This window comes from Vicugna pacos, chromosome 12 (assembly GCF_048564905.1).
Source record: "Vicugna pacos chromosome 12, VicPac4, whole genome shotgun sequence".
Classification (NCBI taxonomy): Eukaryota; Metazoa; Chordata; class Mammalia; order Artiodactyla; family Camelidae; genus Vicugna; species Vicugna pacos.
In genome coordinates this window covers 9,904,787-9,919,089 of record NC_132998.1, presented here as the reverse complement: position 1 = coordinate 9,919,089, position 14,303 = coordinate 9,904,787, and the positions used below count along the sequence as shown (strand labels likewise).

General features: G+C 34.7%; 1 protein-coding gene across 11 annotated transcripts in view; it reads right to left on the bottom strand.

Moving 5' to 3' along the window:
* The window catches only part of LOC102544487 (cyclic AMP-dependent transcription factor ATF-7), an 82,664-nt gene that overhangs the window by 43,087 nt on the left and 25,274 nt on the right, over positions 1-14,303 (bottom strand). The window lies entirely within an intron of this gene.

Here is a 14,303-nt window from a genome sequence, read left to right as displayed (position 1 = left end):
TTGTAGTCTAAAATGATAACAAATTGCTCCAATTACATAGAACCTCCCCCCATTATATCAGAATATAGACAAGCCAGGAGGTGGTAATGGGATCCCATTAACCTTCATCTCACATTACAGCAAGCCCATCTGTTAGGGGAAGAGAAGAGAGAAAGGATAAATATAAAAGCCATTAAGCATACTGATGGTGTCAGGGAAAAACTAAGATTCTGGTATTCCTAGTCCTCGCTTCTTGGTAACAACTCACAATAACAAATTGCAGATTTCAACCATAGCGTGGTAGGCCAATAATGGCTCCTGTGTTAGTTTGCTAGAGCTGACAAAGTACCACAAACCTGGGGCTTAAACAATAGAAATTTATTGTCTCAAAATTTTGGAGGCCAGAGTTTGAAATCAAAACGTCAGCAGGGCTGGTTCCTTTTGAATGACATGAGGGAGAATCTGTCCTAGTTTCTCTCCTAGCTTCCAGTGGTTTGCCAGTTTATCTTTGGTCTTTCTTGGTTTGTGGCAGCATAACTCTAATCTCTATTCCTGGGGTGCATGTCTGTGTCCCATTTCTTAATTTTATAAGGACACCATTTGTACTGGATTAGGGGCCTACCCTACTCCAGAATGACCTCATATCAACTAATTACATCTATAATCCTATTTCCAGATAAGGTCACATTCTGAGGTACTTGGGGCTAGGACTTAAACATGTAAATTTGGGAGCACACAATTCAACCCATAATAGCTCCCAAAGATATGCCCATGTCCTAATTACTAGAACCTGTGAATGATACCTTAGATGATGACTCAATTAAGGGTTCTTAGATGAAGAGGTTATCCTAGATTATACAGTTGGGCCCTCAATGCCAACACAATTATCCTTATAAGAGAGAGGTAAAGGGAGATGCACATAAACAGGAGAAGGTGATGTGAAGACAGAAGCACAGACTGGAGTGATGTGGTCACAAGCCAAAAAATGCTGGCAGTCACCAGAAGCTAGGAGAGGTAAGGAAAGGATTTTTCTAAGAGCCTCCAGAAGATGTGTGGCTCTGTTCATGCCTCGATTTCGAACTTCTGGCCTCCTGAACTCTGGGCATAACAAATACAGTAGATATTAAACCAACTATCAATAATCACTTTAAATGTCAATAGTCTAAATACATCAATTAAAAGAGATTATAAGAGTGGATCAAAAAAACAAGACCCAATTATATATTGTTTATAAGAAATTCACTTTAAATACAAAGACATACATAGATTAAAAGAAAGGGGATGAATAAAGATATATTATGGTAACACTAATCAAAAGAAAGGAGAGTAGCTATATTAATTTCAGACAGAGCAGAATTCAGAGCTAGGAAAGTCATCAGGTATAAAGAGGCATTACATAATGATAAAGGGATAAATACTCCAAAAAGACAAAAAAAAAATCCTTAATATATATGTGTCTAACCATAGAGTGTCAAAATACCTGAGGCCAAAACTGGTAAAACTGCAAGGAGAAAGAGATGAATCCACTATTATAGTTGGAGACTTTAACATTCCTCTATCAGAAATGGACAGATCCAGCAGGCAGAAAATCAGTATGGACAAAGGTGAATTCAACAGTACCATCAATCAACTGGATATATTGACATCTATAGAATACTTCATTCAAGAACAGCAGATTACACATTCCTCTTAAGTCCACATAGAAGGAACATTCACCTAGATAGACCTCATTCTGGGCCATATAACATATCTTAACAAATTTAAAAGACTAGAAATCATACAATATCTGCTCTCAGACCACAATAGAATTAAACTAGAAATCAATAGCAGAAAGATAGTTGGAAAAATCTCCAAATACTTGGAGACTAAATAACACATTTCTAAATAACACATCAGTCAAAGAAGAAACAGAAATCTCAAGAGAAACTTTAATATAATTTTAACCGAGTGAAGATAAAAATACAACTGTACCAAAATTTGTGGGATGCACAAAAGTAAGGCTTAGAGAGTAATATATAACATGAATGGATATTTAGAAAAGAAGAATGATCTAAAATCAGTAAGCTTTCATTTCAGGAAATTAAAAAAGAAGAGTAAATTAAATCCAAAGTAAGCAGAAAAAATAAATAAAAACTAGAACAGAAATCAATGAAATTAAAAATAAGAAATCAATAAAACCAAAACCTGTTTCTTTGGAAAGAGTAATAAAATTGATAAATCCCTAGGTAAGCTAACTAAGAAAAGAGAGAAGATACAAATTATTAATACAAATGAAAGAGGGACATCACTACAGACTGCATGGACATTAAAGGAAAATAAAGGAATATTATGAACAACTCCATGTCCCACAAACTTGATAGCCTAGATGAAATGGACTAATTCCTTAAAAGACACAATCTGCCAAAACTCATGCAAGAAGTGGACAATCTGCAAATGACAAATGCTGGAGAGGCTGTGGAGAAAAGGGAACCCCCTCCTACACTGCTGGTGGGAATGGAGTTTGGTGCAGCCACTGTGGAAAACAGTATGGAGATTCGTCAAAAGACTAGGAATAGACTTACCGTATGACTCAGGAATCCTGCTCCTGGGCATATATCCAGAAGGAACCCTACTTCAAAATGATACCTGCACCCCTATGTTCATAGTAGTACTATTTACAATAGCCAAGACATGGAAACAGCCTAAATGTTCATCAACAGATGACTGGATAAAGGTGTGATATATTTATACAATGGAATACTATTCAGCCATAAAAACTGACAACATAACGCCATTTGCAGCAACATGGATGTTCCTGGAGAATGTCATTCTACGTGAAGTAAGCCAGAAAAAGAAAGAAAAATACTATATGAGATTGCTCATATGTGGACTCCAAAACAAAAACAAAAACAAAAACAAACATAAATATAAAACAGAAACAGATTCATAGACACAGAATACAAACCTGTGGTTGTCAAGGGGGAGAGAAGTGGGACAGACTGAGATTTTAAAACGTAGAATAGATAAACAAGATTATACTGTATAGCACAGGGAAATATATACAAGATCTTGTGGTAGCTCACAGTGAGAAAAAAAATGTGACAGTGAATATATGTATATTCATGTATAACTGAAAAATTGTGCTCTACACTGGAATTTGACACAGCATTGTAAAATGACTATAATTCAATTAAAAATGTAAAAAAAATAGGGGGAAATAACATATAAAATAAAAGCAAAAGAAAGTATAAAATTAACTGTTAAAAAAAAAGAAGTGGACAATATGAATGGGCCTATATCTATTAAATAAATTGACTCAATAATTAACAACCTTCCAAAACAGAAAGCACCAGGCCCAGATGGGTTCACTGGTGAATTCTAGTAAATATTTAAGGAATAAATTAGACTGATTCTCTATAATCTCCTCTAGATGATAAAAGCAAAGAAAATACTTCCTAACTTATTCTAAAGGCCGGCATTACTCTAATACCAAAATCAGACCAAGAAAAGAAGACTACAGACCATTTTTTCATGAACACTGATGCAAAAATCCTCAACAAAATATTAGTAAATCAAATCCAACAACGTATTAAAAGAATTATACACCACAACCAAATGGGATTTATCTCAAGTATTCAAGACTCGTTCAACATTAGAAGATTAACTGATGTAATCCCTTACATCAGGCTAAAGGAGAAAAACCACATTATCATATCAATAGATATAGAAAAAAACATCTGACAAAATCCTACACTCATTCATGACAAAAATTCTCAGCAAACTAAGAATATAGAGGAGCTTCATTAACTTGAATAAGAACATCTACAAAATACCTACAGCTAACATTATACTTTATGGTGAAAAACTCAAAGCTTTCCTTTTAAGATTAAGAACAAAGCAATGATGTCTCCTCTCACCACTCTTTTTCAACATTGTACTGGACATCTAGCTAATGCAGTAAGACAAGAAAAGAAAAGACATACAAATTGAGAAGGAAGAAATAAAACTGTCTTTGTTCACAGATGACATGGTCATCTACATAGAAAATTCAAAAGAATCAACAAAAAACTCCCAGAATTAATAAACGATTATAGCAAAGTTGCAAGATATAAGGTTAATATACAAAAGTCAGTTGTTTTCCTATATACCAACAATTAAAAAGTGGAATTTGACATTAAAAACACAATGCCACTTACATTAGTACCTCTTCAAATTAAATACTTAAGGTATAACTAACCAAAAATGTACATGAGCTACATAGGGAAAATTATAAAACTCTGATGAATGAGGTGGAAAGATACAGGTCAGTGGTAGACTGCATGCCAGCATACACAAGGTCCTGGATTAAATTCCCAGTACCTCTGTTTAAAAAAGAAAAACAAATAAATAAAACTCAAATTACTTCCCCCATTAAAAAAAATAAAAATGAAAACTTTGATGAAGAAAATCAAAGAACTAAATAAATTGATGTTTATTGTCAGATCTTCCCAACTTGATCTACAGATTTAATACAGTCCCAGTCAAAATCCCAGCAGTTATTTTGTGGATGTCTAAAGTTTGTATGGAGAGGCAGAAGACCCAGAATATTCAAGACAATACTGAAGAAGAACAAAGTTAATGGACTGACACTACCTGACTCCAAGATACACTATAAAGCTATGGTAATCAAGACAATGTAGTGTTGGTGAAAGAACAGATTAAAAGATCAATGTAAGACAACAGAGTCCAGAAACAGACCCATATAAATATAGTCAACTGATCTTTAACAAAGGAGTAAAGGCACAAAGGCATTTTTCTCAAGTGCACATGGAACATTCTCTAGGATACATCACATGTTAGACCACAAAACAAGTCTTAATAAATTAAAAAACTGAAATCATATCAAGCATATTTTCTGACCACAATGATATAAAACTGGACATCAATCACAAGATAAAAACTGGAAAGTTCACAAATATGTGGAGATGAACCACGCTACTGAACAACCAATGGGTCAACAAAGAACTCGAAAGAGAAATCAAAAAATACCTTGAGGCAAATGAAAATGGAAATATAATATACCCAAACTTATGGGATGCAGCAAAAGTAGTTATAAAAGGGAAGTAAACAGTAATAAATGCCTGCCTAAAGAAACAAGAAAAGTCTCAAATAAGCAACATAACTTTACACTTCAAAGAACTAGAAAAAGAACAAATGAAGCCTTAAGTGGAAGGAAATAACAAAGATCAGAGCAAAAATAAATGAATTAGAGACTAAAAAGACAATATAAAAGATTAATGAAACCAAGAGCTGGTTCTCTGAAAAAGTAAATGAAATTGACAGACCTTTAGCTAAAATAACCCAGATAAAGACAGAGGACAAAACAAACAAACAAACAAACAAACAAAATAAATAAAAATCAGAAGTAAAAGAGGGGACAATACAATTGGTATCTTAGAAATACGAAGTATCATAAGACACTACTGCAATTATTAGCCAAAAAACTGGACACCCTAGAAGAAATAGATAAATTCCTAAAAATACACAACCTCCCAAGACTGAGTCATGAAGAAATATAAAATACGAAGAGGCGGTTTACTAGTAAGGAGATTGAATCAGTAATCAAAAACCTCCCAACAAACAAAAGTCCAGGACAAGATGGCTTCACTGGTGAACTCTATCAAACATTCAAAGAAGAATTAATACCAATCCTTCTCAAACTTCCAAAAAAATGAAAGAGGAGGGAACACTTCCAAACTCATTTTACAAGGCCAGCATTACCCTCATACCAAAACCAGACAAGGATACCACAAGAAAAGAAAGTTATAGGCCAATATCTCTGATAAACATAGATGCCAAAATCATCAACAAAATGTTAGCAAATAGAATTCAACAGTACATTAAAAGGACCATATACCATGATCAAGTAGGATTTATTTCAGGGATGCAAGGATGGCTCAACATTTAAATCATTCAATGTGATACACCACATTAACCAAATGAAGGATAAAAAGCATCTGATCACCTCACTAGATCCAAAAAAAGCATATGACAAAATTCAACATCCCTTATGATAAAAATTCTCAGCAAAGTGGATATAGAGAGAATATACCTCAATATAATAAAGGCCATAAATAACAAGCCCACAGCTTATGTCATACTGAACTATGAAAAGCTGAAAGCGTTTCCTCCAACATCAAGAGCAAGACAACGATGTCCACTCTTAACACTTTTATTCATAATATTGGAAGTCCTAGCCAGAGCAATTAGGCAAGAAAAAGAAATAAAAGGCATCTAAATTGGAAAGGAAGAAGTAAAACAATCACTACTTGACAATGATATGATATTATACATAGAACACCCTAAAGACTCCACCAAAAAATTCTTAGAATAAATTAATTCAGCAAAGTTTCAGGATACAAAATCAATATATAAAAATCAGTTGCATTTTTATAAACTAATAATAAACTATCATAAAGAGCAATTAAGAAAATAATGCCATTCACAATCACATCATAAATGGAATAAATTTAACCACAGAAGTGAAAGACATGTATACTGAAAACTCTAAGACAATGATGAAAGAAACTGAAGAAGACACAAATAAGTGGAAAGATACTCATGCTCATGGACTGGAAGAATTAGTATTACTAAAATGTCCATACTACCCAAAGCAATCTACAGGATCAATGCAATTCCTATCAAAATTCCAATAGCATTTTTCACAAAAATACAATAAACAATCCTAAAATCTATATGAAATCACAAAAGATCCCAAACAGCCAATGCAATCTTGAGAAAGAACAAAGCTGAAAGCATCACACTCCCTGATTTCAAAATATATTACAAAGCTATTGTTATCAAAACAGTATAATACTGGCATAAAAACAGACACAAATATCAATGAAACAGAATAAAGAGCCCAAAGTAAATCCATGCATACATGGCCAATTAATTTACAACAAAGGGGCCAAGAATATACAACGGGGGAAGGACACTCTCCTCAATAAATGGTGTTGGAAAACTGGACAGCCACATGCAAAAGATTAAACTGGACTCCTATCTTATACCATATACAAATGCTAACTTGAAATGGATTAAAAACTTGAATTTAAGACCTGAAACCATAAAATTCTTGAGGACAAAACATAGGCATAAGCTCCTTGTCATCCATCCTGGTGACTTTTTTTTTTTTTTTTTGATCTGACACCAAAAGCAAAGGTAACAAGAGCAAAAATAAACAAGTGGGACTACATCAAACTAAAAAGCTTCAACCATCAATAAAATGAAAAGACAACCTACTGAATAGGAGAAAATGTTTACAAATCATGAATTCAATAAGAGCCTAATATCCGAAATAAAGAACTCATATACCTCACTGTCAAAAACCCAAACAATTCAATTAAAAAAATGGCAGATCTGATCAGATATTTTTTCCAAAGAAGACATACAGATGGCCAACTGGTACATAAAAAGATGTTTAATAATACTAATCTGTATCGATGGATACAGAGGGCCAATCATATGTGGAATCTTAAAAAACAAACAAAACAAAACCTCACTAAGCTTATAGATATAGAGAACTGATTGGTGGTTACCAGAGGTGGGGGGTGGGTGGGCAAAATGGGTCAGGAGGGTCAAAAGGTACAAACCTTCAGTTATAAAATAAATAAGTCGGGGATGTAGTGTACAGCATGGTGACTATGGTTAATATATTACATATTTGAAAGTTGCTAAGAGAGTAAAAGTTCCTATCACAAGAAAAAAAATTCTGTAACTATGTATAATGATGAATGTTAACTATATTTATTGTGTGATCATTTTGCAATATATATAAATATCAAATCATTATGTTGTACAAAACTACAATGAGATATCACCTCACAACAGCTAGAATGGTCATCATGAAAAAGTCTACAAACAATGAATGCTGGAGAGGGTGTGGAGAAAAGGCAACCCTCCTGCACTGTTGGTGGAAATGTTAATTGGTGCAGCACTATGGTAAACAGTATGGAGGTGCCTTAAAAAACTAAAAATAGACTTACCATATGATCCAGCAATCCCACTCCTGGGCACATACCCAAAGAAAAATATAATTCAAAAAGACACATGCACCCTAATGTTCATAGCAGCACTATTTACAATTGCCAAAACACAGAAACAACCCAAATGTCCATCAACAGGTGATTGGATAAAGAAAATGTGATATATATACACAATGGAATACTACTCAGCCATAAAAAAATAAAGTAATGCCATTTGGCTGGGGTAGGGTGCAGGATATAGCTCAGTGGTAGAGCATGTGCTTAGTATGCACAAGGTCCTGGGTTCAATCCCCAGTACCTCTATTAGATAAATGAACAAATGAATGAATGAATGAATGAATAAACTTAATTGCCTCCCCTTACCAAAAAATAAAAAATAAAAAATAAATGCCATCTGCAGCAACATGGATGGACCTGGAGATTGTCATTCTAAGTGAAATAAGCCAGAAAGAGAAAAAAAAAAGATATCACTTATATGTGGAATCCAAAAAAAGGGGACACAAATGAATTACTTATTATATATAACTTAGCTGACTGATTTCTTGAATATGTGTAAGCACATTTGACTGTCCTTTATGATTGGATTACTGTATTCTGTTGATTCTTACTTTGTGGTTGGCTTTATTCCTTTGATAACTAGGTAAGTTTAAGAAGCTAAGGCTCTAAACTGTTCCTAGAAACAATGAACAGTACATATATGTAAATTTTAAAATAGTTTTATATCTCTCAATGAGTTGCTCTTCCTAGAATAAACTTTGTTTACCCCCCAAAAATCATTATGTTGTACATCTGAAACTAACACAATGTCATATGTCAATTATACCTCAATTTTTTAAAAAAGAGCAAATACAATGGAGTAAAAATAATCTTGACAAATAGTGCTGGGACAACTGGAAATCCACATGTAAAAAGTGAATATAGACACAGACTTTAAACCTTTTGGCTAAATTAACTCAAAATGGATCACAGACATAAATGTAAAACACAAAACTATAAACTCCCAGAAGATAACATAGGAAAAAACCTAGGTAATCTTGGATTTGGCAATGACTTCAGATACAACACCAAAGGCACGATCCATGAAAGGAATAACTGATAAGCTAGACTTCATTAAAATTAAAAAACTTCTCAAGAGAATGAGAAGGCCTGGGAGAAAGTACTTGCAAAAGACACATCTGATACAAGACTGTTATTCAAAATACACGAAGAACTCTTAATACTCAACAATAAGGAAACAAACAACCCAATTAAAAAATAGGCAAAAGCTCTTAACAGACATCTTGCCCAAAGATATACAGAGAGCAAATAAATGTACGAAGAGACGCTCAACATTGTATGTCATCAGGGAAATGCAAATTGAAACAACAATGACATACCACTACACATCTATTCTATTGGCTAAAATCTGGATCACTGACAACACCAAATGCTGACAAAGGTGTGAAGCAACAGGAACTCTCATTCTTTGCCAGTGGGAATGCAAAATGGTAGAGCCATTTGGAAGACAATTTGGCAACTTCTTACAAAAACAAACATATTCTTACCACAAGATCTAGCAATCATGCTCTTTGGTATCTATCCAAAGGGGCTGAAAACTTATGTCCACAAAAAACTTCACATAGATTTTTATAGCAGCTTTATTTATACCTGCCAAAAATTGAGAGAGGAGGGTGTAGCTCAGTGGTAAAGTGCATGTTTAGCATGCAAGAGCTCATGGGTTCAATCCCCAGTACTTTGGTTAAATAACAATAAATAAATAAACAAACCTAATTACTCCCCAAACCAAAAACAAAACAAAACAAATTATAATTGGCAAAAATTGGAAGCAACCAAGATATCCTTCAGCAGGTGAATGGATAAATAAACTGTGGTATAGCCAGACAATGGAATATTATTCAGCACTAAAAAGAAATGAGGTATTAAGCCATGAAAAGACGTGGAAGCTTAAATGCATTTTAAGTGAAAGACGGCAATCTGAAAAGGCTACATACTGTATGATTCCAACTATATGGCTTTCTGGAAAAGTCATATAGCTCTGGTGACAGTATAAAGATCAGTGGTTGCTGGGAGTAGAGAGGTAGGGGGGAAAGATGAATAGCTGGAGCAAAGAGGATTTTTAGGGCAGTGAAAATACTCTATATGATAATATAATAATGAATACATGCCATTATATACTTGTCCAAACCCATTAAATGTACAACACCAAGAGGGAACTCTAAGGTAATCTATGGACTGTGGGTGATTATGATGTGTCAGTAGAGGTTCATTAGTTGTAACAAATGTGCCACTCTGGTGGGGAATGTTGGTAACAGGGGAGGCTATGTATGTGTGGAGGCAGAGTATATGGGGAAATCTCTGTCCCTTCCTCTCAATTTTGCTGTGAATCTAAAATTGCTCTAAAAAAGTCTTCAAAAATGTTTAAGAAAAATCACCAAGGAAAAATATACAGCTTATTACAAGTTCATTGTCATAGAGTGCTCAGAAAGAGCCTGAAAAATTAAGCCTTAAGTAGAGTACTTATTGCTTATATTTCTAATGTTAAGACAGAAAAGCATGGCAGAGCAGAAAGTCCAGCTACCAAACAAGAATTGTCGTCTCTTTGACAGAGCTCCAATCCAATTATGCCCTAGCCACTGATTTTTCTATCACCATTTCCCCTTTGTTTCAGAGACAGCATCCACGACCTTTTGTTCATGTGGTGGAGGAAAATATTGCTTCCCAGAAAGGCTTAGCCTGCTGCATTTTACTAGATAAAGAAAAAACAAAAAGCCATCCGACTCTGACAAGCTGATTACTGTCTATGGAGGAGCAAAATGCTTCCCTTAGGACTAAGAGAATAGCCAACAAGGTACAATATGTTCAAATCTTTAACCACTGCTCTGCCATGAGCTGCTACATATGTGCACACAACTCTCTCTCCTCTGAGCAGTCACATGCATAACTGAAAGTGCAAGCCTCCATAAGGCCTTGCCTGGCTATAGCTTCAAATGCATATACAGTGAACAAATGCTGAAATAGTCTCCCCTTCTCGCTTTTGCAATTATCTAGGTAAAATTTAAAAGGGAAGAAAAGGAAGGGCTGAAGAGGGAATAGCTAAATTGTTGAATCTAATATGGTACCCTATAAAACATATTTAGACACATAGACTCCTGAAAATTTTAGGTAACTTTTATTGTCCTCTCTCAGTACTAAGTGGGCTACAGTCTTTTCCTTAGTCCTAAGAAATACCTAAAACTGAAGTAAAATGACAACTGTCTGAAGTTATAAACATAAAACAGTGAAAAAATTAATGCATACAGATTGCCACTGTGTAAAAAAAATGATGCTCACTGAAGTGATAGATGTCTGTACTACTATCTGCCCACTCTGGTATTATACAGCTAACTCCACCTACACACTACAACTGAGATCTTTAAAACTTGATTTCACTTGATTCAAATAACTTATGGTAGTGAAAAGTTTGTTGTTGTTGTTGTTATTGTTGTTCTGGTCAGTAAGCTTGAGAACAGAGACACAAAAAGGAGGTAACTGAAGCTAGCATTGAAATGTAGGACCTTTTTCTTTTTTAAAATAATCATCCATTCTATTAAGTTGTCATTGTCTATCTGATAATCTCTTAAGAGCCAAGTTTGTAGTTTGCTCAGTGGGTTGCCACTCTGAATCACTTTTTTTTTTAATTAAATATTTACAGTTTTACAGAAACATTCAGCAGGACACACACACACATTTATACGCACAACTGATTGGCTTGTCGGAGGCATCCAGCAAAATAAACAAGAGATCTTTGGAAACCTAGAGTAATCATTTTGGTAGTTTGTGACCTTGCCCAAAGAGGCATTCTCAGCTCTGAGGCCAAGAATTTGACTTCATGGTCAGAGGTAGAAAAGACGAGATTCCAGTCAGATATTTCCTGCACTTGAATGCAGAATTAGTTTTACATACTCCACAGTTATATAATCATTATCAGAATCAAGAAGGAAATGTATATTTTAAAAAACTTTCCAGTAAAAGATAAAGATATTCAGACAAAACATACAAAGAATACCTTAACTAAAAATATCAACTATAAGACTCTCCAATCTCTTTTGATCCTTTATGTGTACTTCAACGTACTTTTATCACAATTTATTTCACATAAATATTTCCATGTATCTACTTAGCCATATTCTTTCACTTCCAATGATAAATGAAATGTCCACTGCATCAACACACCACAGTTCATAAGAGAAAAGGGAAGAGCAGATATGTGGAAGTGCTGCTATGAAGTCAAAGAAGGAAAATATGTGAGATGTGAGTGGAGAAGAATTCTAGTATTTAACAGTTAAGATACTCCATATGTAGTCATATGTCCAAAAAGTCAGAGAATAAGCAAGTTAGCAATCACTGGGCAGATCATACATCTCACTACACTGGTAACATAATCCTAATCATACCCTGATCTCACCTTAGTCATATTTCCTCTTATTATCAATCAGTACAGCAGCCACAATCACAAAAGCCCCACTGCTACATGGCACTATGTAAAGCAAGACAGCCAAATATCATCCTTTGCATTTGGGAGAATATAGGCATAAAACTAAGACGAGGAAGGGAATATGAAGCAGGAAGTGACCCAGTCTAGAATTCACAAAGATGATACCACAATGTTTCTTTGGGCCTGTTAGCGGAAAATGCTGAAGCTATGATTTTTAGGTCACAGTGTTCTAGTTCTGTCTACATTTCTGGTTGGTCAAAAATTAGTTTTCTTTCCTATCTTAAAACCATGTCCCTGCTACTAAACAGTGGTTGTTTACCTCACAGAGAGTTAGATACATCTCAGCAGCATTTCTAGGCAGATAAAAAACATTACAGATTAATAAGACTAAGGCAGTTGCAGAGAGGGCTCTTCATTTTAGTAAGAATTCTTATCTTTTTGTATAGGCAGACTCAGCTGTTGACCCAGCTCTCTGGTATGGCAGCCAGACGTCTCTCTAGATCAGAAACAAACTATAGCCAGGACTTAAGTGATTGCATTTGGGCCATTTACCACCACTACTTACAACACATTTTTTTTTCTATGCTAGATGTGCATATTTACATATGTATGGAAAAGAATAAGGAAGCAATTTATCCCAATAGAAGTGCTGGTCTGAAGTCTGTCTCAGTTTGTATTGCAGCTCCATCACACACACAAAAATTTTTTTAATGGAGGTACTGGGGATTAAACCCAGGACCACGTGCATGCTAAGCACATGCTGTACCATGGAGTAATTACCCTCCTCCTACAAAATATTATATAACCTTGTACAAGTTATTTAACCTCTCTGAGACTTCATTTTCTCAGTTATAAAATGGAGATAACATTATATCCTCCCTCAGGGGATTTCTAGGGTTAAATAAAATAGTATCTGTTAGTACTTCTGAACAATACATAAGAGATCAGCTTGCTTTAGTTATTGTTGCTGTTGCTGCTATTATCGTTATTATGACATTGATAAAGCCAAATAATTCTCTTCGTATTTTGTTCTCTCCCATTTCCCCCATATGATCCCCAGGTGGCAAATAATTTTCCTATACATTATATCTTTATTATTGTATTATCTAATTATTTTATTTTGGTGAGGGGGGATTAAATTTGTTTTACTTTTTTAGAGGAGGTACTAGGAATTGAACCCAAGACCTTGTGCATGCTAAGCACGCACTCTACCACTTGAGCTATACCCTCCCCTCTTTCCTATAGATTATATAAACACATTTCCTCTAAGTTGTAGATGTATGTAGGCATACATAAGATGTTGGCCTGCACTAATTGATGTTAATCCTGAACGCTATGCTACAGAGCTATGCTACAGAGTTCATTTTTATCATAGCCAATTCAGTTCAATAAGTAAGGAAATTAAATTAGTATTGAGGCCAAGACTGGAAGCTTCTCATATGAAGCCAAGTTTAAAACATAAAGAGTCAACATCTCTATGAAAAGAGATCTTACCCAATAACAGGGAGTTAACTTCCCAAGTAGATAGGAAACTTGAATCCTAGAACTAAAGAAATCAGGTCACTCCTTTTCTCCCACATTTTATCAATCTAAAATTTTCAGGCCAGGACAAGGAGGAAATGTCTCTTTCTATCCAAAGAGAATTAAGTTGTTTCTAGTGTTTACTTGGGCCCTTCTTAAGATTTATACTTCTCAACTAGCTCCTAGCAGAAGGAAGTTGAGATAGCCAAAAACAAAACTAAGAAATAAATCTGTTTATCTTTGACATCTCATAAGTTGCCATGTCTCCTTTGCTCAGAGTCCATTCCTCCTAAGCCAGTCCTCATCTGCTAACCCCTAAACCTTTG